Source organism: Hemiscyllium ocellatum, chromosome 33 (assembly GCF_020745735.1).
Source record: "Hemiscyllium ocellatum isolate sHemOce1 chromosome 33, sHemOce1.pat.X.cur, whole genome shotgun sequence".
In the NCBI taxonomy this organism is placed as follows: domain Eukaryota; kingdom Metazoa; phylum Chordata; class Chondrichthyes; order Orectolobiformes; family Hemiscylliidae; genus Hemiscyllium; species Hemiscyllium ocellatum.
Window position 1 is genome coordinate 31,470,011 of NC_083433.1, and position 27,456 is coordinate 31,497,466.

The window sequence follows — 27,456 nt, forward strand, 5'->3', positions numbered from 1 at the left end:
AAAGCAGTCCCCGCTTGATTGACACATCTACAAACATTCACTCTGTCTACCACCGACACTCAGTAGCAGTAGTGTGTATCATCTACAAGGTGCCCTGCAGAAATACACCAAAGATCCCCAGACAACACCATCCAAACCCACACTGCAAGTAATCTAATTTAAGTCAAACCCATGAACACTTCTGTCTAGAGGACGAGGGCAGCACATACATGGGAACCCCAGCCCTAGAAGGTTTCCCTCCAAGCCACTCACCATCCTGACTTAGACATACGTCGCCATTTGACCACTGTCGCTGGGTCAAAATCCTGGGATTCCCTCGCTAATGGCATTTGGACTGTAGTGATTTAAGAAGGCAGCTCACCATCCCCTTCTCAAGGAGCAACTAGGGACGGGTAATAAATACTGACCCATTCAGTGATGTCCACATCCCATGAATGAATAATGTTAAGATGCCGGGTAAACCTTCCTGCTTAATTTAAAACTAGCAACACAGGAAAGAATTATCAAGTGGCTAAGAACTATTAAAGTAAAATTTAACAACTTTATTTCTTAAAGTATAACAGAGAATAATTAACTAACAACTATTTACAACTCAATTCTCTAATCTACCTTTTACCTTCCCTTCTATAATACAAGTCCAATAAAACTCCCAATTAAGAGTTACAGAAAATACCAAATTTTAAATGAGCCAGTGGTCAAATATTCTCTTTATCTTCGTCGGTAGATTGGCTCTCCAGCCCAGTGTTGAGGTTTTTCTTTGTGTGAACTCCTTCTCTACACAGGTACCTCTCAGCGAGTTCTGACTAGCTGTCTACAGCTTTTTGTCTGGTGGCAGTTCTCCTTCCAACTGTTCAAACTTCCCTGGTCTTACACCCCAAAGCGTCGAATTGTGTCATTGACTTTTAAGATTGTCAATACGCTCAATTCAAACATGACTGGAATTTGGTATTTTTCAGGGTATAATTTAAATTTATGTGTCTAATTTGAAATTGTTTTGCCGTTTCCAAGCAACTGTGAAGTGAAGACTTGATAGGCTCAGGCTATTCTCTTTAGAGCAGAGATTGGGGTAGATAAGACTGTAAGGGGCATGGAGAAGGTGAATAGAAAGCAATTGTTCCCCTAAGTCGAAAGGTCAGAACAGGGTGGATGAAATTTGAAGCTGAAAGACAGGAGGTTTAGAGGGGACATGAAAAATCTATTAACCTTGATGATGATACAGGGGCTGCAGTGCACTGTCAAGGAAAAGGGAAGTCTTAAAACCTTTAAAATGTACTTGGATGAGTATTTGAAATATCATGGCATCAAGGTTGAGTGCTGCAAAGTGAGATTCATGTCAATTTAGTATAATTGTGGTTGGACAAAAAATATGGGCTGAAGGGCCTTTTCTGTTCTATTACATTCTCTGAATTTTGTTTTGTCTTTATTTGTGAAAATATTACCTAATGTAAGTTCCAGCTATTATTGTGATCAGTATCAGTTTCAGATTCTGTATTAGAGTGCTCATTCACAGATAGAATTTCCCAAATGAGCTTTAAAACTGAATGAAGAAGGAAGCAGTGAGACAGTGTGGAGTAGAGCAGCTCTAAGGATCGCTACTTCATGAGATATCAAATGACTGAACAGCCTCAGAAAAATTAAGATCATCACTAATAAGAATATCAAAAAATGTTTAGATATAGATGGGACTGCTAGTGTGTGAATTAATGCAAGTATTGTTGCTTGGAGACAAGTTGCAATTATCATTTCAGACCTGATCGGATCAGATTAAACTAATCATTGGGGAATTCAAATACAGACTTAACTCTCAATGATATCACATTATTAAAATAAACTTGTTGTCATAATCAGTTTAGTCCAAATGGTTTTAAAAAATTAAAAATGCAATCCCAGTTTCCCAGTGGTGACGCCATACAATATATAATAAAGTCTCTGGAACAGTGTCAGCTCCAATTCTGAGAGAATTCTCCAATTCTGACGGATTGCCAGCAGCAGGAAGGGAGAGCTTTTTTTACAAGCAACAAAATGTATATTCCAAGATTGATTGCCAAAGTATATTACATAATCCTTGTCATTGTTGGTGTTCCTGGTAAGTCTTGTAATCACTTACGTCTTATAAATCTCTGCATTAAACCTTACTTACTTCCACTCTTTGACTGATAATTATTTTATTCCCATTCAACAAGCCAAATTCTGATGCCAGACAATCGAACTTACTGAGTTTAAAGTAAATAGTTTGTCAGTTAGGAGGCTCCTCAGTAAATTGCAGCATTGTCTGTTCCTCTATACTGTGCAGAATCGGCTTACACTGAGGCTGCATTGACGCTCAGACAGCTTGCTCCACATGAGAGCCAAGATACAACAGGGCAATGGGTGTGTTCAGCAGATTGTGATTGAGTGATAAGAGAGGGATAGCACAGAATAGCTTCTACCATCTTGTGTATTTTTATCAGTCAGTGGGTGTGTAGGGACATGATATTTGTGAAGGCAGATCGCTGGGAGGGATATGGAGCACCAGGTTCCAATTTTGATGTGTAGTGCATGAATTATTTGTCAAAAAGAGTTGTGTGTTGTGCCATTTTTAAAGAAGATGCACAGTTCTGTGGTGCAGAGTTTAATAGGACAAATGCCGAGATCTGCAGTGTTGTGGTAGTAGGTCTCCCACAGAGGATTAATCCACTTTGTCAAGCAGGATGTTTCCCACCCAGCTCCTTGTTGCTGTTATCTTTTGATGTTCCCCAAACAACAATGATCCAGGTGAAATTCCTCCCATGGCAATTCATTTGGGATTATTATTTTGTTTTTAGCTATCAATTTAGATCTGTATGTATGCCTATGTTTTTTTTATGGGCAGAAAGTGAGGTCTGCAGATGCTGGAGATCAGAGCTGAAAATGTGTCGCTGGAAACGCGCAGCAGGTCAGGCAGCATCCAAGGAACAGGAAATTCGACGTTTCGGGCATCCTGATGAAGGGCTTATGCCCGAAACGTCGAATTTCCTGTTCCTTGGATGCTGCCTGACCTGCTGCGCTTTTCCAGAAACACATTTTCAGCTCAGTTTTTTAAAATTTATTGTCATTTAAATGGCACTGATGTTTTAGAAGTGAAAACTGTGGATATATTTTTAGACCAATTTACCGTGAGACCATAGTGTCGCACCATGGAGTGTAGTACTCCATCAACTTTGTGAAATCTCTGCTTTTGTGCCTGCTCCAGGAGCCACAGAACGGAGAAGATTGGGTGGTACAGCAGGATGTTTCACTCATGAAAGACAAGTCGGTTTGGGGTGGCTGATGTGTGATTTCAGATATTTGATGTTGTGCTAATCCGTGGCTCCAATCAGGATCTAGACCATCCAGCCATATGGAGGGAAAGTCACTCCTGCTGTTGTGACCTCCAGTTAATGTAATGTTTATCACTGAGGGGCTCCGTGACTTGAATACTATATCAGGGTCACCAGTGGATTCACAGTCCATCAGCAACTCGCTGCTAAAAGAATATGAATCATCTGTCGACGCTGATTTGCATGATGCTCTTTGCCTCATGGCGTGGGACATCTTTGCAAAGATTGTCACACAGAATGTCTGTCCAAACAGGGGATTATGGTTCAAACCACAGAGATAGATTTGTATAAATATATAAATTCCAACAGTTAAAACGTGACTTGCTGTAGTTATATCAATCTGTCCCTGAGAAATGTGTCACATCTTCCTTGCGCTCTGGATAATTGGGATGTGGGTGTGGGTGACAATGACTGCTTAACTGTGTTCACTTTGTGGGAAGTTGTTCATGCCTAGACCCTGTGCTGATTGAGGATGGCCATTCAGGGAACTGACCTCACACAGGCCAGTTCAGTGTGTTCAGCTCCTTCACCATGGATGGAAATTTCCATGTTGATCACCCTTATCAAGGTGCAGTGGTTTATTTGAGGTCACATTTAGATGCTGAGTAACTCCAGAATGATTTGTGTCAATAGGGGGATGGAAGTATGTTGTGATGGGACTGAGGTAGCATTGAAGTGAATTGTTGTTGCCAGCATGCACTTAGACGTTTAAAAATGTTTGCAGTAACGATAACACTGAGCTGAACATTCCCACAGTACATTGTAAATATCAGGGCTGCTGCATCAACACTGCTGGCTGGGACGTAATCAGGGGAGTAACACAGTGGATCACACTCTCTGGTGCAATAACAACCTGTCTCTTCAAGCCCAAGATAGTTCAGTTGAGGAAAATGCAATTCTTGGAATGATGGGTGGCAAGGCATCAAACAAATTTCATTTGATAACCAATAAGACCTTCAGAGAGCATGTGTTATTGCCATAATACAATGTTAGTACAATACAGAAGACAGACGGTTGTGGGACACTAACATTCTGTAATGGGCTCTGTTGGAGTCTTTTATTCTTCTCTTAAGTTCAGTCTTTACTTCTCCAGAGGCTCCTACTTACTGATGTCAAGTGCTGCCTGAAAGCTGATCCATTGCTGTGCATGATGGATACATTTAACCCTTCATTTACTGGACACTGGACTGGGGCAGTATGAGTTCCTAAAGTGAAATGTTAATGGACACAGTGAACATTTCCAAGCTAACTCTATGGTGTACTTCCTCAAATGAGCTCACAGACACTCTGCATGATCCAGCGATTGACTAGAATATTGTATAATGTTGATCTAGATCTCCAGGAATCACTCTGAGTGAAGGTATTACTGATCATGGAATTGTACTGAATGGGAATCATGGACCTCGGGCTGGACCCTTTGGTTTCTGTGGCCTCATGTTGCTGGGAGGATGTGTCATTGTAGAATTGTACTGAGTGTGGCTAACTGCTGAAATAGGAACTCATGACAAGGTATTATTGCTTTTCTGGGGTACCTATAAATGCAGCGTTGTAGTAAGTTCAGAGCAATAATAATACCTCAATCATAAATATTAATGGGAATACCTTTCACTGTAGAACATGTGGGTCAATAGCCTGAAGGGAACATCTGATTCTAATGGTAAAATGTAGTTCAGTGAACATCTTTCAATTTGAATTTTACTGAGTGTGGGTTCCTAATCAAAAGTGAATAACTAACCAACTAACCTCAGCGTCCAAGTTTGTAAAAGCGTTAGCCCCGACTGGGATTGAAGACTCAGGAGGGAGGAAGGATTCAGGCAAGTAGAAGACTTTTATTCAAGCAGAATCCGGTTAATGCAGGGAGAGGGCCAAAAGGTCTTCCCTGAATCTGGCCTTGATGTACAAGCATGATTATTTGTTTCATCTTTGGCTCAGATCGATGACACATGCTGACTTTTGCAGGGAAACACAGCATTTTTGTCCAGTTTGAGTTACAATAATCTAATATGACATGGTCACTATGTCCTTCCTTCTTACTCCGCATACCCAATCCCAAGAGAAGCCTAATTAATAAAGGGCATCCCTGTAGACCACCCCAGATTCCCAAGATCTTTTGGTGTTTACCAGACACCATAATCTCTGGGCCTTGGGATCTTCCTCAGCTTCCTATTCATTTACATTCCAAACTTACTGGCTATATTTCTGTGGATCTGTCTCGGGTTGGATTATCTCTAAGGAAAGCTTGAATTCTAGTATTCCTCTTATATTTTGCACTATTCTAATTATATTTGTAAGAATACAAAAGACTGTTAGATTTCAATACTTGCTATAAGAGTTGTAATATTGATTTCTGTTATAAAGTTAGTCATTAAGTGTAAAGTTATACAGCCACTTCCACTGTAAGCACTTTGTGATTAATGGACTGTGAATAATCTATTTTGGTCAGGGCATAAGGAGGACATTTCTTGAGGCTACTAAATTTCACATCTATGTTTAAATGTTATTTCTCATCCTTATATTTCGTTTGGTTATATGTGTATCTAACTATGCTTTATATTGAAAACTACCTCTATGATTATTTGAAGGACCTTCAGTGAGAACCTATTGCTTAATATTGCAAGTAATTTTAGAGAAGCAAATGTTTACTATGAACTAACTTTAGCTGTTGTCAGTGCAGCTGCTTAGGGAGTTAACTTGGCTGGTCCATGGATTGGGACTTACTGGGACAATCATCCTTTCATTAATGGGACTGGAATCCATTTTGTATAAGTGGGCATGGGTCATTTTGATATAAGCAGGTATGGGCCATCCCTACAAAGTGTCACTGGGAGCATCTCTCAAAGTAAAATTACACTGAGTTTGGTTACTAACTGGAGTAGAACATCTTGCCCAAGTAGTCTTGTGCAAGGAGGAGTATCTTTAAATATGGCATTTACTGTTTGTGGGGAACTGAATGAAATGGAATACCTGGCCGCAGTGGGAACTAGGACCATGGCGACATGGACCATGCAGTGCTTCATTTATATTACATTCCTCTGTTCTGTTCCTCTGGAGCTGCCTTTTTAATTTATTTGTGGGAGTGGGTGGTTCTGGCTGGCCAGCAGTTACTGCCCATCCCTAAGTTGCCCTTGAGAAGGTGGTGTTGAGCTGTCTCTTCATCTGCTGCAGTCCATCTGCAGTGGGTTGACCCACAATATCATTAGGGAGGGATTCCAGTCAATGGAGTTTGTAATTATAAAATGGATAGCAAATGGGAAAATCTTCAGAGTTAGTTGCTTATGTTTAGTGCTAAGTTTACAAAGTGAAATGTCCCAATGGAGATAAATAGATGTGATATTTCTCAGAAAGGAAAATTGCAGAGCAACAATGTTAGTTTAGTTAAATGCCCGATATACATATTATATTGACTCCACACCGACCCTCAGAAGAATAACTCACCCAGACCCACTTCCCCCTGACTAATGCACCTAACACCATGGGCAATTTAGCATGGCCAATACACCTGATTTGCATATCTTTGGAAGAACCCCACGCAGACACGAGGAGAATGTGCAAACTCAACACAGTCAGTCGCCCAAGGCTGGGATTGAACCTGGGTCCCTGGCACTGTGAGGCAGCAGTGCTAACCACTGAGCCACTGTGCCACCGATAGAATATAATCCCTACAGCATCTAAGCAGGCCACAGTAATATTGATTCTGGATCAGTGGTGCTGGATGGATGCAGCCTGAACTGCTGTGCTCTTCCAGCACCACTGATCCAGAATCCAGCATATGCAGTCATTGTTTTTACCATGGTAATATTGAGCTTGGGCTGATAATTGACAAGTAACATTCACACTCCACAAGTGACAAGTAATGATCATTTCCAAAAAGTGAGAATCTACCAATCTCCCATTGGATTATGATGACATTACCATCACTGTATGCATGACTGGCACCAACCTGGGCTCACCATTAACAAGGAAATCACCTGCTCCAGCCAGATAAGTGATGTAGTCACAGGTATATGCCTGATTACTGCAGCTAATGAACTTTCTGCCTGCTCTCCAATCCATGTCCACCATTCAGAAAGCATAGCTCAGGGGTGGAGCAGAATGTTTTTCATGTATCTGGCTGAGAGCAACTCAAATACATCAGAGATCACCAGTGGTTAGCACTGCTGCCTCATAGCACCAGAGACCCAGGTTCGATTCCAGCCTCAGGTGACTGTGTGGAGTTTGCACATTCTCCCTGTGTCTGCACAGGTTTCCTCCGAGTGCTCCAGTTTCCTCCCACAACCCATAGGTATGCAGGTTAGGCAAATTGGCCATACTAAATTGCTGCATAGTGTTCAGGGATGTGAAGGCTATGTACATTAGTCAGAGGTAAATGTAGAGTAGTAGGATAGGGGAATGGGTTCGGGTGTGTTAATATTCAGAGGGTCTTGTTGGGCTGAAGGGCCTATTTCCACACTAGAGGGATTCTCTGATTCTGAGTATACCATTCACACAAGCCTGCATTGTACAGGACAAACAGCCGATACATTGGCGTGCTCAGCAGCACATTCTGTAGTCATTTCCTTCACCAATGGCACGCATCACCAGCAATAAATACCTCCTACAAATGCAGAATAGTAATGCTTCAAGTCTCTTTCAATAGGAACTTGCAAGCCCATGGCCTCCTGAACCTAGAAGAACAAGGGCAGCAGATGCAAAGAAACACCATCATGTGCGAGTTCCTTTTCAAGCCAGATTTCATTCTGACTTGGAAATATATTGTCGTGTCACTATTGTTGAGTAAAAGAATGCCGCAAATCTCCTCTGAAAACACTGTAAACTTTCCTGGATCCAATGCAATGCAGATGTTCACAAAGGCAGATCTCCAACACCATCACAAAGACAGTTCGAGCTGGGCAATAAATCACTAAAGCTCACATTACATAAGTACATCTGAAAATAATCACCATTCCCATATCTGCAGGAGACAGATTACTTTGCCTCAGTTTTCTGTGCTGTGGAAAGCTCTGTACATTGGTGTTCCCTACTCCAGGAAACTATGCTGAATTGGGTAAGGGATCTTTTAACTTCAAAAATGGATCAGTTTGCAGAATTTATATTTGTGACACGGGACTCAGTGTGGGGATATTCAGTCCCAGGGAATTGTCTAAAATAGAAGCAGTTGTCTGTGCATGAGGAGCACCATTTCCTTTTATTCATAGAAGGGATCTGGGTGTTGCTGGGTAGGCCAACACTTATCACCTTTCCCTAATTGCCCAGAGGGCAGGTAAGAGTCAACCAGTTTGTTGTGGATCTGGAGTTACATGAAGACCAGACCAGGTAAGGATGCCAGATTACCCTCCTGAAAGGATATGAGTGAACGAGATGGGTTTTGTTTCCCAGCAGCTGACAAGCATTTCATCGTCATTATTCGATAGCAGAATTCCCGATTATTATTGAATTAGAATTGCATTGGCTATCATTGTAGACTTCGAACCAATCTCCCAGAACATTACCCAGGTCTCTGAATAAGCAGTCCAGTGATAAGGCCATCATCTCCCCTAATCTTTAGCATTGGCCTGAATCCACAGAAACTGTCTTTGATGCCAAGCAATGTTACAACATTTGGGTCTCTGAGAACAAGCTGTGTACAATTCAGGTGATTTCCATGGTGAGTGTTGGATAAACTATGGTTAAATTCTCTCCCCAGTGTGTGTTTTGAACCTGGGAAGGGGATCTCTGTTCACAAGAAGATGGCCGAGGAGAGGAGCTTGGGTTGCATGAGCCTGGACATTGGGCAGGAAGCTTTGTTTAATCTGAGCCCGAAAGTGTGTGATTTCTAAACTAGAAAGTTGCAATGACCAAGGCTGCATGGATTCAGATTTTATCTGTGTAGAGGCTGTGGTGTACAGTCTTGGATATGTGGATGAACTCTGTGCAAAAAGTTGATGTTCTTATGATTATAGTGAGTATCCAACTTGGGAAATGGTGATGGCATTCACTGCTGAATACCTTCCTAGGTCGGACTGCCAGGATTTACAGTCTTTTACACGTGAGAGGGACTTAATGCTTTATCATTTCTTCTTTTAGAGTATGGAGGACATCCATTTGTAGACTCTGTGGAATGATTCAATGCCTTGTAATGTAGTTTATACTATGTGGTTGGACACTTCGGGAGGCAATTTGAGTTGTGGACACCCCAAAAGTGAATACAGGAATTTTGTAACTCATGTCCATGTTAGGTGTCTCCCATTCTTTAATTTACTGCTCCTAGGTGCCTTTGTGTGAACGTTGTGGCCTTATGGGAAACACCAGTCTGTCAGAGCACCTACAATGCAGGTGAAATTAACTGCTGCTGACCCCCTAAAAAAAATTGTGTGCATGTTCCTTCCCATACCTTTTAAAAGGGCAAATAATTCATAAAGAAAGAGTTTGCTGTTGTGGTTCAGATTCTTTAAACTTCATATGACGTGGAAAACCAATTAACTTTGTGCTAAAATCCATCACTGACAGATGGGGCTCACACACACAGAATGTCTGATTCATAACTTTGATTCTCCTTTTGTTTCTCTCTCTTACAGTGAGTCTAGTGGCAATTGTATCGTTGGCTTGGGGCAAGTGTCGTCTTTCTAAATGCAGTACTCGCTATATTGTGGCCATGGCAGTGTCTGATCTACTGTTCATTGTTTTTGATGTCATAATTTGGAGATTTAGTTACCATTTTTATCCAAGATGTTTCCTAGACATCACTCCTGTTTGTAGTGTTGTCACTGTCCTGTGCCAGCTGACCGTTGATTGTTCTGTCTGGTTCACTGCTGCTTTTTCATTTGATCGATTTGTTGCCATTTGTTTACATCAGATGAAAACTAATTATTGTACAGAGAAAACTGCATTGACAGTTCTAGCAACAATCTGTATTTTCTTTTTTTTAAAGAACATTCCCAACTACTTTCGAATTAGACCAGGAATAGTCATCAACAATGTTCCATGGTACTGTAAAACCAGGTCTAGCTACTTCTTTGACCACCGCTGGGCAAGTTTTAAATATTTTGAACATTTTTTAACACCATTTCTCCCATTCACCTTTGTTCTCTTTCTCAATGTTCTGACTGTCAGACATATCTTTGAGGCCATTAAGGTGCGTGAGGGATTGAGGGGTCAGAGAGAAATACAGAATGATCCAGAGACAGAGAGCAGAAAGAAATCTGTGATTTTACTCTTTGTCATATCTGCTAGCTTCATACTTCTCTGGTTTGTGTACATATTGTATATCTTTCAAGCTGTTAATCATTTGGATAATCCTGCATTTAGACTATTTGAATTAATCGCATATATGCTGCGGAACCTAAACTGCTGCACAAATGCACTTATTTATGTGGTAGCACAGAATAGTTTTAGAGACCAGGTAAAGCATGCCGTGAAATATCCAGTTATAAAAATAATTCAATTGATGAATAAATCGAAGTAACTGAGAGCCAACATTAGGTGCAACAGATAATGGAACGAGTAATCGACATGAGAAATGGACTGAAAGGCGAAGGAGGAGCAGCAACATGATGACAAACCTTTTCTGATGGGCAAGGGACGATTCCATCTGGGGAGCAAACAGAAAGAGACTGGAGGAGTAAAGCCAGTGTAAACTGCTGTTAGAAATCAGCAACAGTTAGGAGAAGCTGAACAACAAAAGCAAAACCAAAAGAAGAATCAGACGTGCCCAGAAAAAATATTCATCCCAATCCATCACTTCACAGCGAATGAGCCAGATACTAAATTAAAGGAGCTGGAGGAAAGGATCATTATTCCCCTCAGGCCAGCGTGGGAAATGTGAAGACAGCCTCCTCTTCATTCTTCCCCACGGAATTCTCTGATCCACACATCTGGACATTTTTTTAAATTATCTGTTTTAAAGAGTAAATAATTTACAGTTAAAAATCTGGATCTTTTAGTTCCAAATGCATTTTCAGCAATAATTTACTTTGTGTCAGTTTCCATTCAGTTCCCCCTGGCCTGATGATGATATCATTTCTTTTTTTAAATTTGTTTCTTCCCATGAATCAGCTGCTGAAATGATGGGGGAATCCAAGGCCCAATTAGAGAGCTCGGTGACAGACAACGTCCAAGGATCAGGAATGGGGTCGGATGTGGTAGATGAGCCGATATCTTCAGTGCTTCCATGAAAATGTTTGTGGCTCTCACTGACTTCATTGAGCTCAGTGGGAACTGACTCTGGATGAACCCTGTTTACTTGTGGCTTCATATTGGAACATGAGATCAATTCAAAAAGATATCCGCATCATCACCAAGAATTATTGTTTCCATCTTCAAACTAAATCCTAAACCAATCCCTGCCTCTGCTCATAATTGGTGAAATGGTCATCCATTCGATTGTTACCTCTGGACCCTTGTATTCCAGCACCAGATTGGCCTGACACCAGATTATATACTCCATACATTTACTTTATCCAATTTCCTTTTGTCCTCCTGGTTTTCTTTGCCAACAAATTCCATTTCCTGATCATTCACTGACTGCAGTGACCTACACAGGCATGTTGTCTTCCAAATTGTCAATTTTAAATTCTCACTCATCTATCCAAAATGTTCCAATGTCATCTATTTGTTTCTTTGTTTTATTAGACTGGTGTAAATCTTGTTTTGTAAAATCTCGATGGAAGTGTCAGACATTTTGCTCTGATGTCAATGTTACTAGTTAGTGTGATAATAAACAAACTTACAGATTGCAATCCATTCAGTGATTTGAAATGGTAGGTAAGAATGGCAGAAACCATGGTAAATCTAATGATTAGGAGCAATTTAGGACACAGAAAAGGATGGCCCAGAAACTGATTGGGAAGGACGAATATCAATGCAGCTTTCCCCTGAAGGTAAGATTCCTCTTACATTCCCAGGCCATTTCCAATCTCGTTTGTCACCTCACCAACAACACTCACAAACCTGTTTGTGCGGATGTCCATTCCAGTCGTGCCAAGATGTAAACTGTCCAACTTGTTGAAGTCAACCTGCTGCAAAACTGGTCCCAATGCCTCTGAAATATGCTGTCTGCCATCCTGAACCCATTTTACAGATACATTTTAACCACTCAATGGTTATCCTCACCAGCACGTGGGACTGGCAGTGATTCTGAGATGACTGTGTTACAGCTTTTCAATCTTACTCCCAACTGCCTCAAATCTGTTTTATGGATCACATTCCTGCTTTTCTATCAAGGTCTTTGTCACCAACAGGAAGCGTTGCCTCTGTCTTTTGATCCAACAGAATTTCCTGTAGTTGTTCTGTGATGTCCTTGACCCTGGCAGCAGGGAGGTTATCATAGCACGCTGGAGATATGTTTGTGGCTGTAGAAACACCACCCTGTTCCTTGAACTAAAGAACCCACTGTCAGTACTGCATTTCCACTCTTCTTCCTATCTTCCTACCTAGCTGAGCCGGACATGCTGTCACTGATGAGACTCTGTCTGCATTCCTCTGATGACTCCTCTCCATCACTAGTTTCCAAAGGAGGAAACTGATTTGTGACCTAGATCCACTCAGGCAACTCCTGGACTACCTGGCTGTCACACAGCCCCTAAACTGTGATGTAGCCATGTTCATAAATGCATTCTTCCCCTCCTCCTCAGCCCCATGTATGCCCCCCCCGTTACTCCCGATCCAGAAAATCGAACTCCAGTTTTTGCAGCCTGTGACGTCTCCTGCAGATATTTTCAGACGTCAAGCATCCCAGGATCCCACATTCCACAAGCTGACCACATCATTGCAGTGGAGCTGTCTAACTTTATTTTAAAGTTACATGTTAAACAGCTGACCAGTTAGTCCCAAAACATTTCCTTCTGCTGACTGTCTTAGAAACTAAACACTGGACATTTGTCTACTAAATTAAAGTAAATGAAAAATGGAAAAGAGTATTTTGTTCCCTCTTTCACCCAATCCACCAATCACCAAACTCATTCTCTGTGAGATCACCACTTTGAGCTCTCTCAATCTTGCTGTCCCTGCACTGGAGCTGCTTTGATGACACAGCTGAGAGGCTTCATTTCCCTTAACAGACATTTATTGCTTGCCATTTGGAAAGTTTAGAGCAAGTTTACACCTGCCTCAGGAAAGTCAGATTGTTCAACCTCATGTTGAACTTGTCCTGAGAATATATGATAGTGATTGTGCAGTGGATGTTTTACTCTGTAACCAGACCATATTGGACCCTACGTAGGATTGATTAATTGGGGAGTGTTGAGAATCTCATGAAATTTGGTTATGTCTTGTTTCCCTACCCTAAATAAAATGAAATGTAACTTTCAATACAATTGCTGAGCTGTAGCATGTACTAATATTAATATTTTTCAGGTCTTTGTGGTACAGTTACTTGATCATCACTGGAGACAGTGACAGGTGTACAGTATGCTTCCCTGCTCAAATCTCTTAGAAACAACATGGAAAAGCACTCTCACATGTCACTGTCATTGCAGTGACTGGAATGAGGTCAGCCAGCTGAACCTCATACAATTTGAGTTCCCTAATTGGAGTTGTTCATCTGGTGTTCTGCTCACAGTCGGAGTCGCTCTGTTAGCTGGGTCAGTGTCATGTACCAAGCACGTGTAAATAAATGATGAATTATTGACGGGATACTGGCTTTTGTGGAGTTATTTCAGTCATCACCACTCTAATTTATTACTGAGCACTCACTCCAGGTCCATTGTTTACTATCTTGCATATCACTTAGATAACCTTGTTTTTTTTTATCAACTCTTGACAAAACCTGAGTCATTTTCATGCAATGCGATCTGATAAGCAGCATGATAGATAACTGGGTATGATCTGTGTGAATCTCTGCAGGACCTTCACCTTTGTTACTCACACATTGTACAATCAAAACTGAAATTCAGGAAGTGGTACTGAGGGTGTGTCACAGTGTCAGATGGTCAAGCGTGACAGAGGTCTCTGGTTGTGGGAGTCATGGATGAGGGAGTCATGTATTGTTTAGTCCTGCACTATATTCAGGTAGTTCTCAGTGTCTGTTTCACTGGCAGGATAGGGGTAGAGAGCTGGGGGGGGGCACTGTATTGCAGGAATTTCAGTGATAATTGAAGAATATTTTATGGATCCTCCATTCTAAGATAGTGCGAGAAGTTGAATGGTCATCAATGAAGAAATGTTGCACTATTGGAGGGTCACAGCAGAGAAGCTGTTGCATTGACTCAGCAATTTAAACCTGACTCCTCTCGTTGTTGAAGGAAAGGCAGCAGAAATATTCCCCGTGTCTTGTGACCAACAATTCTTTCCCACAATTCTTCCCGCACTCAAAGAAATAAAATGTGACCTGTTCTGATAATATTACTGTCTGCGGAAGTTCCATGTGTGTAATATTGCTGTCATTTCCGTACCTTGTAACAGGGACCACCCTTCACTGGCTTCATCAACATCATCTTCTGCAAATCTCTTTGGGATATACGAAGCTGAGAAAAGTGCGTTTCACTTTTTCTGAAGGAATGTGGACAAACAGATGTACGTAAATTCTGGATCAGTGGTGCTGGAAGAGCACAGCAGTTCAGGCAGCATCCAAAGTGCAGCGAAATCGATGTTTTGGGCAAAAGCTCTTCATCAGGAATAAAGGCAGTGAGCCTGAAATCCCAGGATTAGAAAGGAGGAATTTCTGAGATTTTTTGATGAAATGACATTGAGTGAAATGCAATAGAGTTTCATTCCTAATTACCTATGGAACTTGCCCTTTTAGGTGACAGTGGCCGTTTTTATGATTAGACATTTATTCAGGATTATGCAGCGAATAATCAGAGATAAAGGCAGATTGAGACAGAGAGTGAAGTTGGCCTATTATCCTGAACATCAGACAGTGAAGGATTGGTGAGAGGCTCGAGGGCTGAGGGAGAAATGGAGAAATCACAATGTGGAGACTGATCATAGATTAAATATAAACTGGAATCTGGGTCTGAAACAATGAACCCAAGAGGATAAGGAGCAGAACTTCCAGCAAGTTGTGTCCTCAGGATCTGGGTTCAGAACATCAAAGCTAAATCAGTAAAAGCTCCACTTCCTAAGTGAATCAATGAATTTGAACCTGGTCATTGACAGAGAACATGACAAGATGAAAAATAACTTCATGTTCAGTGCAAACAAATGCAGGTGAGCTTCACTGTTTCACATTTAACAGAGAGAATGACAAAATATTCCATATTAATCCTAAGAGACAAACAGAGCAAGAAACATCGAAAATACAATGTCTGCCTTTGACTAAAATGAATGAAGTGGTCGGAGGGTCAATGCAGGTGCCAGTCTTCAGGTTCATCACTGGAAGGTCAGGGCCCACACAGAATGTCACAGAAAACAGTCCAATGGCAGCGGGGTGGGTGTTGGTTCCAGCAGAGAGTGAACATCATGAAACAAGAAAAAACACCGTATCTGACTCAATTCCACAAATACATTCTCATTCACCATGGACAATACTCCATTCAGGCAATCCCAGGAAATAAATCCACCCCGAACAAAGGGAGAGACGTTATTTCTGGAACTGGAAAGACATCTTTCTCCATTTCAACTTTCCTGTAATCTCCCCTGTCAACCTGAGTTGTAGGAGACGGTGCAGATTTTCAATTCCACAATCAATTCCATCCAAGTATCCAACAAATCTCAACTTTTGGATGAAACATTCTTTTTAAAGCTGATGAGGAGTATTCAGATCCTTGGCCACTTGCTGAAAATGGTTAGCGTCTCGAAAAGCTCTTGAGATTGGCACCTTTGGGAACATGGGTGGAATTCAGGAAAATGGGCATCATCTCTGTAATATCCACAATGCCTTCCCCTCTAATGTTCACCATGGGATACCGCTCTCTCATTCTAATCTCTCATATCCAGTTCCACTTCAATCAATCCCTCTCCACCTCAATTTCTGTTCCTGTCTTCCTCCCTCTCGCATGCATTGTCTCTGAGCTTTCTGTTGCGCTCCTCAAATTAATGACACATCCATTCTCTACTGTACATTTTTCCCCTATGAGAGTGTTCAGTGGTAGGGATATCAGGATTAGCTAGGTCAGAGGAAAAGAGTGACTTTTAAGTTTAAGATTTCTGTCCCAGTTTAAGAATCAATTCTGAATATCTTGCCAGTTTGAATAAACTCTAAACTTCTTCTGAATATATTTGAGAACATTAATTCCCTATTCCACCCAAACCCTCAGTCAGTGCCTGAGGAAGATTTTAGATTAACCATCTACTCTCTGATTACCTCGATGAGAATGTTTGTAAGTTAAAGCTGTTTTGATCAGCCTCCTGATCACATTCACCCCCAGAGAGATCAACCAGAGACACAGTGCAGTGACCTTTCCTTCCCCATGTTTCCTTGTGCAGCCTCATGCCTCAGGTGAAACTAGGTTACAAACTGACTGTGATATCTGATCTCTGTCTGTGATGGACACGGTGAGGTCACACTTGGTCTGTGAGGTCACACATTGTCCTGTCCAGTTGAAGAGGCCTCACCATGATCAAGCATGGAGTTACCTTCACTTCTCTCAGGTGAGAATATGCTCATATTCCAGAATGCACTACACAGTTCCAGACATTGACAATAAGGTATATCGGTGATGGGCAGTCATGGGATTGCCATGATCCTTTGTGCTTTCTCATGGTAATACAACAAGGGCTTGGAGAAGCTGCTCAGTGAGGGAACTGAGAATTCACCTCAGGCACCATTCCTCCCTATCTCTGTAAGCTCTTTACTCCAATGCACTTATCTATGTAAAATCCTCCAGCTCCTACACCCCAACTCTGTAAGCTACTCTCGCACAAACACCTGTCCTGATCTCGTGACCACCCGCAGTACCGACACCAGTCCCCAACTTTGTAACTATCTCCATCCCAATTGCACCTCCTTATCTCATAAATCTCTCTGGCTTCTACATTGCAACCAAGGATTGTAACCAGCTCCAGCCCCTGCATCTCCCCTTATCTCTGTGACCTACTCGCCACTACACTTGAACATATCTCCATATCCTCCTCCAGAAATGATAACGCAGCCAATTTCTGTATCGCCAGCATCTACAAACCTCTCTTTCACTTTGACCTCCACCAATACCTACATCCCTACCTATCTCTGTAACCTCCACCAACACCTACATCCCTAACTATCCCTGTAACCGCCAACAACATGTACACCCCTACCTATATCTGTAACCTCCACCAACACCTACATCCCTACCTATCTCTGTAATCTCCACCAACACGTACATCCCTAACTATCCCTGTAACCGCCAACAACATCTACACCCCTACCTATATCTGTAACCTCCACCAACACCTACAACCCTACCTATATCTGTAACCTCCATCAGCACCTACACCCCTACCTATCTCTGTAACCTCCACCAACACCTAGACACCAACCAATCTCTGTAACCTCCACCAAAACCTACACCTCTACCTATCTCTGTAACCTCCACCAACACCTACATCCCTACCTATCTCTGTAACCTCACCAAACACCCACATCCCTGCCTATCTCTGTGACCTCCAGCAACACCGACACCCCTACCTACATCTGTAACCTCCACCAACACCTGCACCCCTACCTATATCTGTAACCTCCACCAAAACCTACACCAATACCTATAACTGTAACATCCACCATCACCTACACCCCTAACTATCTCTGTAACCTTCACATTCACCCCTACCTATCTCTGTGAACTCCACCAACACCTACACCCCTACCTATCTCTGTAACCTCACCAACACCCACATCCCTACCTATCTCTGTGAACTCCACCAACACCTACACCCCTACCTACATCTGTAACCTCCACCAACACCTGCACCCCTACCTATATCTGTAACCTCCACCAACACCTACACCCCAACCTATCTCTGTAACCTGCACCAACAACTACACCCCTACTTATCTCTGTAACCTCCACCAACACCTACACCCCTACCTATCTCTGTAACCTCACAAACACCCACATCCCTACCTATCTCTGTGAACTCCACCAACACCTACACCCCTACCTACATCTGTAACCTCCACCAACACCTGCACCCCTACCTATATCTGTAACCTCTACCAACACCTACACCGCTACCTATCTCTGTAACCTCTACCAGCACCTACACCCCTATCTATCTCTGTAACCTTCACCAACACCTACACCCCTACCTATCTCTGTAACATCCACCAACACCTACACCCCTACCTATCTCGGTAACCTCCACCAACACCCACACCCCTACCTATCTCTGGAACCTCCACCAACACCTATATCCCTACCTATATCTGTGACCTCCAACCAACACCTATGCCCCTACCTATCTCTGTAACCTCCAACAACATCTACACCCCTACCTATCTCTGTAACCTCCACTATCACCTACACCCCTATCTATATCTGTAACATCCACCAACACCTACACCCCTAACTATCTCTGTAACCTAGACATTCACCCCTACCTATCTCTGTGAACTCCACAAACACCTACACCCCTACCTGTCTCTGTAACCTCCACCAACAACTACACCCCTATCTATCTCTGTAACCTTCACCAACACCTACACCCCTACCTATCTCTGTAACATCCACCAACACCTACACCCCTACCTATCTCGGTAACCTCCACCAACACCCACACCCCTACCTATCTCTGGAACCTCCACCAACACCTATATCCCTACCTATCTCTGTGACCTCCAACCAACCCCCAAGCCCCTACCTATCTCTGTAACCTCCAACAACATCTACACCCCTACCTATCTCTGTAACCTCCACTATCACCTACACCCCTATCTATATCTGTAACATCCACCAACACCTACACCCCTAACTATCTCTGTAACCTACACATTCACCCCTACCTATCTCTGTGGACTCCACCAACACCTACACCGCTACCTATCTCTGTAACCTCACCAACACCCACATCCCTGCCTATCTCTGTGAACTCCACCAACACCTACACCCCTACCTACATCTGTAACCTCCACCAACACCTGCACCCCTACCTATATCTGTAACCTCTACCAACACCTACATCCCTACCTATCTCTGTAGCCTCCAACAACACCTACACCCCAACCTATCTCTGTAACCTTCACCAACACCTACACCCCTACCTATCTCTGTAACCTCCACCAACACCTACACCCCTATCTATATTTGTAACCTCCACCAACATCTATACCCCTACCTATATCTGTAACGTCCACCAACACCTGCATCCCTACCTACCTCTGTAACCTACACCTACACCCCTACCTATCTCTGTAACCTACACCTGCACCCCACCTATCTCTGTAACCTCCACCAATGCCTAGATCCCTACCTATCTCTGTAACCTCATCAACACCCACACCCCTGTCTATCTCTGTAACCTCCACCAATACCTATACCCCTACCTATCTCTGTAACCTCCACCAGCACCTACACCCCTATCTATCTCTATAACCTTCACCAACACCTACACCCCTACCTATCTCGGTAACCTCCACCAACACCCACACCCCCACCTATCTCTGGAACCTCCACCAACACCTATATCCCTACATATCTCTGTGACCTCCAACCAACACCTACGCCCCTACCTATCTCTGTTACCTCCAACAACATCTACACCCCTACCTACATCTGTAACCTCCACTATCACCTACACCCCTATCTATATCTGTCACCTCCACCAACACCTACACCCCTACCTATCTCTGTAACCTTCAACAACACCTACACCCCTACCTATCTCTGTAACCTTCAACAACACCTACACCCCTACCTATCTCTGTAACTTCCACCAACACCTACACCCCTACATATCTCTGTAACCTCTACCAACACCTACAGCCCTACTATCTCTGTAACCTCCATCAACACCCACATCCCTACCTATGTCTGCAACCTCCTCAAGGCCCTGCACTCTGAACTACCTCTCTAAGCTCCTCCAGTGCCAACAATCCTTCATGATCTCTGAAAGAGTCATGGAGTCACACAGCATGGAAACAGACCCTTCAACCCCACAAGTCTGCACTGACCATAATCCCAAACTAAACTATCTACACTGGCCAGCACTTGGCCTGAATCCCTCCGAACGTTTCTTGTTCATGTTTGTATCTAAATGCCTTTTAAACGTTGTAACTGTACCTGCATCCATCAGTTCCTCTGGAAGCTCATTGCACACAGAAACCACTCCCTGTTTAAAAACAAAATGCCCACAACCTTTTTTAAACCGTTCTCCTCTCACCTTAAAAATATGCCCCCTAGTCTTGAAATCTCCCACCTGAGGGAAAAGACACCTTCCATTGACTTAATTCTATGCTTGATTATTTTGTAAACTCGTATAAGTTAAGCTCCTCTGCTCCAGCAAGAAACGTCCAGACTAATGCAGCCTCTGTTTATAGTTAAAACCCTCTGTGTCAGGAACATCTTGATAAAGTCCTTCTGATCCCTCTACAGCTTAATAATATCCTTCACTGTCCATTTTACTACCAATTTTGGTTTCATTTGCACACTTACTAAATATGCCTTCGATATTCTTATCGACATAATTTATATAAGTGATAAACAAAAGTGGTCACAGCTCTGTGTTACATCGCTGGTCACAGCCCCTAGTCTGAAAAACACCTGTCTCCCATCCCTCTCTGCCCCCTGCCATTAAGCCAATGTTGTATCCAGTTGGCAAGCTCCCCCTCAGTCCCATGTCCTCTAATTTTACTGATTAGCCTACCACACAGAACCTTATCAAAGGCTTCACTAAACAGTACTGAAGTGGTGGATGGTGGTGCTGTGATTAGCACTGCTACCTCATAGCACTAGGGTCCCTGGTTCACTTCCAGCCTTGGGCAATTGTCAATGTGGAGTTTTCACATTCCCCCTGTGTCTGCATGGATTTCCTCCCACAGTCCAAAGATGTGCAGGTCAGCTGAATTGGCCATGCTAAATTGCCCATTGCTATAGGTGCTTTAGTCCGAACATGGTGGGTTACTCTTTGGAGGATTGATATGGACTGGTTGGGCCAATGGGCCTGTTTCCACACTGTAGGGAATCAAATTGAAACTCTAAGTAAACAATGTCTGCCTATATCAATTGTCTTGGTTACTTCCTCAAAAAAACCCAATCAAGTTTGGGAGATATTATTTCCCTCTCACAAAACAATGCCCATGCTCCCGAATCATTCCTTGCCTCTCCAGTTGCATGTAAACCTTCTCTTTCAGAATCAATTCAAACATCATACCCACCACTGAAGTCCAGACTCTTTACATCCCTTCCTCAACAAAGGAACAACATTAGCCACTCTCCAGTCATCTGGCACCTTGTCGATATTTATAGATGATACAAATATTTCTGCAAAGAGCCCCGCAACTTCCTCCTTAACTCACCACAAAGTCCTGGAATGCCCTCGATCAGGTCCCAGAGATTTATCTATCTTTATATTTTCTATGACCTCCAGCAATGCCTCTTCTGTAATGTGAACGGTTTAGAAATGTCAATATTTTCTTCCCTGAGTTCTCTACCTTTCATTTCTTTCTCCATAGCAAAAACTGACAACAAATATGAAGTTAATGTCTCCCTTACCTTCTGAAGTTCAACAGAAAGATAACCTTGTCGATCTTTAAGGGGCCCTGCTCTCTCTTTGGGGGTTTCTTGCTCTGAATGAGCAAAACAGAGTCATACAGTAATACAGCATGTAAACAGGTCCTTCAGCCCCAACTATTCCATGCTGACCATGGTGCCCACTCAGCTAGTTCCAATTGCCTGCATTTGCTCTATAACCCTCTAAACCCTTCCCATCCATGTATCTATCCAAGTGTTTTTTTTTAAATGTTGTTATTGTACCTGCCTCAACCACTTTCTCTGGCAGCCCATCCCACATACACACCACTCTCTGCATGATGAAGTTGCTCCTCAGGTCCTTCTTAAGTTTTCCCGTCTCACCTTAAATCTATGCCCTCCAGTTTTCAATTCCCCATTGATGGAAAAAAGGACAGTAGGTATTCATTCTATCTCAATCCCTCATGAATTTATATACTTCAATAAGGTGACCTGTGTTCCAAAGAATAAAGTCCAATCCTGGCCAACCTTTCCCTATAACCCAGGCATACTCATCCTAGCATAATCCTTGTAAAGCTTCTTTGCACTGTTTCCAGTTTAACTATATGCACAACTGTGTTCATGAATCTTGGAATGTGGCTGGTGCATTCTTCATTCCAAAGGGCATCACTTTAAATTCATATAACCTATTTGGGGATACAAATAGAGAAATGTCTTTTGGTTTCACTGATAAAGGTACCTGCCAATAACCATGCATCAAGTCCAGCTTTGTGATGTAACTGGCTTACGCCACTGTCTCCATCCACTCCTCCAATCATGGTCAAAGACTGTGGTGCTGGAAAAGCAGTGCAGGTCAGGCAGCATCCGAGGAGCAGGGGGTTCGACATGTCGAGCAAATGATGAGGCTCAAAACATCGAATCTCTTGCTCTTCCAACACCTGCTGTGCTTTTCCAGCACCACACTCTTAAACTCTGATCTCCAGCATCTGCAGTTCTCACTTTCTCCCTCCAACCTTGGTATTGGGTAAGAGTCTGACTTTGTTCCGGCATTGACCTTCTGATCATCCACATAAAATCATTGAGTCCCGTCAGGATTGGGAACTAGTGGGTGGTATGGTGGCTAGCATTGCTGCCTCTCAACGCCAGAGACCTGGGTTCAATTCCCGTCTCAAGCGACTGACTGTGTGGAGTTTCCTCCTATAGTCTAAAAATGTGCAAGTTCAGTGAATTGGCCATGCTAAATTGTCGTACTGTTAGGTGGAGGGGAATGGGTCTGGGTCGGATCTGGTCCTGTTTCCACACTGTAAGTAGTCTAACGCGATTGGTGAGCCCCTCTGACTCGGTTTGGTGATACCTTTATCGAGCATCGAAACCTTCTGGTGATGTCTGGCTTGGAAAGGATTTAAGCCTGTTCTTTAATCTGAACAACATTTCCTATGTCCATTTCATGTATAATAAGATTTGTCCTGTCCATCTTATTCTTGTATATGTCCTTAAATTGCTGTAACAAATCTCTCAAGTGTATTCTTTGCTCCTGAGACCTATCCCACTCTTTAAGGACTTCCTCATTGTTTAATGTATTTTGTGGCACATCAGACTCTGCAAGATCTGTATTTGGTACCTTACTCTGCAGGGCAATCACTAACACCATATAATAGGATTTCAACATTTTCACATGACACATGCGACATGTTTTTTTGTTTTCTATCCAGCAGCTTTACCAGTTAGTTTACCTGACTCAACTTTTTCGCAATTTGATACAGACCACGAAACCTGGCTTCGAAGGGATCTCCTACCACTGATGACAGTACTGACATGTCATCTCCACAGGACAATGTCCGAATTTCAGAGTTTTTATCTGCTACCTGCTTCATTCTATGCTGTGCCTTTTTTCAGTGCTGCTGAGCTAACTCACCTCCCCAATTTAATCTCTCGCTCATCTCCAATACATAATCCAAGTGTGAGATCTCCAAATATGGTCCTGTCACTTCCTGTTTCATTAATTTCAAAGCGCCTCTCACTTCATGTCCGAATATTAACTCAAAGAGAGTCAACTGAGTAGATTAATTTGGGACATCTCTCATGGCAAACAATATGATCGGGATACCTTTATCTCAATCATTCAGGTAATCCTGACAGGACCCCCTCAACATGGTCTTCAGAATCTGATGCTACCTTGCCAGAGCTCCATGGGATTCAGGATGATATGCACTTGATTTAAAGGGCTGTATTCCTAAGCACTCCGTGACTTTCTTAAACAGCCTGGCAGTACAATTAGAGACTTGGTCTGATTGAATCTCTTTGGGTAGCCTATACTGCATCAAGATTGCTGCTATCTCCCTTTTTGCCTTCATACTCCATAATGAAATTGCCTCCAGAAATCTGTTGTACCTATCCAATATGGTTAGCAAGGATTGATTCCCACTTTAGATCTTGGGTGGGGCCTACAAAACCAGGAGAAAGTGAGGACTGCAGATGCTGGAGATCAGAGCTGAAAAATGTGTTGCTGGAAAAGCGAAGGAGGTCAAGCAGCATCCAAGAAGCAGGAGAATCAACGTTTCAAGGCTGAAGAAGGGCTTACACCCGAAACGTCGATTCTCCTGCTCCTTGGATGCTGCCTGACCTGCTGCGCTTTTCCTGCAACACATTTTTCAGCTGTGCCTACACAATCACATGAAAGGTTTTTTGAATATGGGGATTGGCAACAAAGGTGCTGGTTTTATTACCGTCTGAGGTTTACCTATCATTGGCATTTATGAACTATACAGTAAACGTTAACCACATCTTTGAGCATTCCAAGACCATAGAAAGGCCTTTGTACCTTGGCCTGAGTCTTCGTTACACCGAGGTGATTTTCTCCTGGTAATTCTTGTGCTACCTGTAACAGCACACCACTGGCAACACAATCTGGTGCACTTCTGCCCATTTCTCCTCTGCACTAACCTGCTGTGGTCTCCATTTTTCTCTTGCGATTCTGTCTTTAAGGTAAAACCCCTCAGCAAAATTCTCTGCCTCGTTTTCTAAATATGCATCAACATATAGATCTTTTATTGACATTTTTTTTCTGTTGCAAGTCCATTAACTTTCCACGACTAAACACTTCTCTATGACCCTTTGCTTCTGCAGGTGTTTCCTGCTCCATTACATCAAACAGTGTGTCCGCTAACTGAACCTCAACTCTTTCGTTTTTCTCTTTAGTTTTTGCTTTGTGATGTGTTTATGATAGTGGGATCCTGTTCCTACACAGTCTGGAAAATCTGCAGGGTATTTTTCATTTAACTCCTCAGTCTCCTGGTCTTTCTTGGGCTTCTCCAAAACAAAGGATGTGACTCCCACACTGGACACTGCCAAATCATTCTCGAGTACAAACTGGATTCCTGGAACTGATACCCTGTCAATTGCTCCCACTGTAACCTCCCCAGTCTTGAGCTGGCACTCCAACTGATCTTACACGGTGGAACCATAAATATCTGTCCATCTGTCCCACAAATTGCCACACTCTTGGGTAACAGGTCAGATAGAGTACAAATATGTTCATCTCTGACTATTAGACACTGGTTAGATCCTAAATCTCTCAAAATTATAGCTACTTGCCCTTCCCCTTAACCATTCTTTCTGAGTAAACTTTACCCGCAGAGGTGAATTCTTAATATACCCAGCCAATACCTAGGCTGTGCATTCTCTTGCAGCTCATCGGCTTTTCTTGGGGATTCCTTTACTGCTTTCACTACTGCCACTGCCTTAGCCTCTATTACCAATCTTTTCCCACAATGCCTTTCTTTAAAGACCAGCACTCTGACTTTACATGTCCCAATTTATCACAGAGGAAACGCCAGAAGCCCTTCACCTCTTTTCCAACTTCCTGGGCTTCCTTCTTAACCTGTGGCAAACAAGAACCAGTGTTCTCTCCTCTGTGTCATATTGTAGGATCTCCCCTTCTCCCAGTGTCTGTCCCTCACAAAAAGAATCTTTTGCCAGAAGCTAAACTTTGCCTGATGTACCACTGTATATCCATCTGCCATCTCTGCTGCTCTTCTCACATCTTGAACTTCCTGTTCATCCACATGAATTCTTACCATCTCTGGAAATGAGTTTTTAAACTCCTCCAGCAAAATAATCTCTCTTAGAGCCTCAAAGGCATTACCTATTTTTAAGTCTCGTCACCATTTGCTCAATTCTTTCAAAATCAGCATAAGTTTGACCTGGTTCCTTCTATATGTTTGTGAACGTAAGCTTCTGGTACCAATTCATAAGCAGTTAAAGTAGCCTGTTTAAACTCTTCAAAATCTTTTGACCCCTCATCTAAGAGTACTGCAAATACCTCCCTAACTCTCCCTCCCAGTTTAGTCTGAACTAGTATTGTCCACAAGTCCTCTGACCACTCCATCTGCCAAGCCATTTTTTTCAATGAAATACAGAAGGCTTTGACATCTTTCTCATCAAAATGTGGCAGTGTTTGAACATATTTGTATATATCACTCCCTTCCCTCTTCATCTCCATCCTGTTACTTTGACTTTCCTGACTAAGTCACAACTTCTGAAGTTTAAGTCACCTCACAATTTTCTTCAAAATTTCTCTTACTTTTCTCTCACTCTTTCTTCTCTCTCTCTTTGCTCAGCTAAGAACCTTCTCTCTCTCGCTCTTTGTTTTTGATACCTTCTAACTCTATTTTCTTCAATTGTAATTAAAGTGTTTCTACCGCTACTGCACTTGTCTGTTTCTCTGAGAAACCTCAGTGCTTGAGCAACTCCCTTCCAATTTCATCTTCACTTTTGTCCTTGATTAAACCCATTTCTAACTTCTTTGATAATGTTGTGGTTCTGTTCGCCGAGCTGGGAGTTTGTGTTGCAAACGTTTCGTCCCCTTTCTAGGTGACATCCTCAGTGCTTGGGAGCCTCCTGTGAAGCGCTTCTGTGATATTTTCTCCGGCATTTATAGTGGCTTGTCTCTGCCGCTTCCAGTTTTCAGTTCTTGCTGTCTGCTGCAGTGGCTGGTATATGGGGTCTGGGTCGATGTGTTTGTTGATAGAATCAGTGGATGAGTGCCATGCCTCTAGGAATTCCCTGGCTATTCTCTGTTTGGCTTGCCCTATAATAGTAGTATTGTCCCAGTCAAATTCATGTTGCTTGTCAACTGATAGAAAAGCACTGAATGTACACACAGAGGTGCAGAAACACACACACACACACACTCACAAAGAAACTGTGTGCAGTAACTGACACTGTCCTGAGTTTAACCATCTATAACACAATCTGTATTATAAACAGTCAGGTAACCAATAAAGCACCCTGTGGTCTGTTGATAATGTAAGGTTTTTCTAATTTTTTTAATCGTGTGATTGATAAAACTTTTCTTTCCTTTTTCATTTATCTAACTTATGAATAAGTAAAGGTTAAGGTTAAAAATTTCAGGAGATCCCAGACCCATGTTATTCTCCTCTTGCTCAATGTGGGAGCTCAGGAATGCAGCAGATGCCCACTACCCCTTCATGTGCAGCACGTGTGTCCAGTCGCAGCTTTTGTTAGACTGCATGATGGCTCTGGAGCTGCGGATGGACTCACTTGGGCACATCCATGATACTGAACGGGTCGTGAATAGC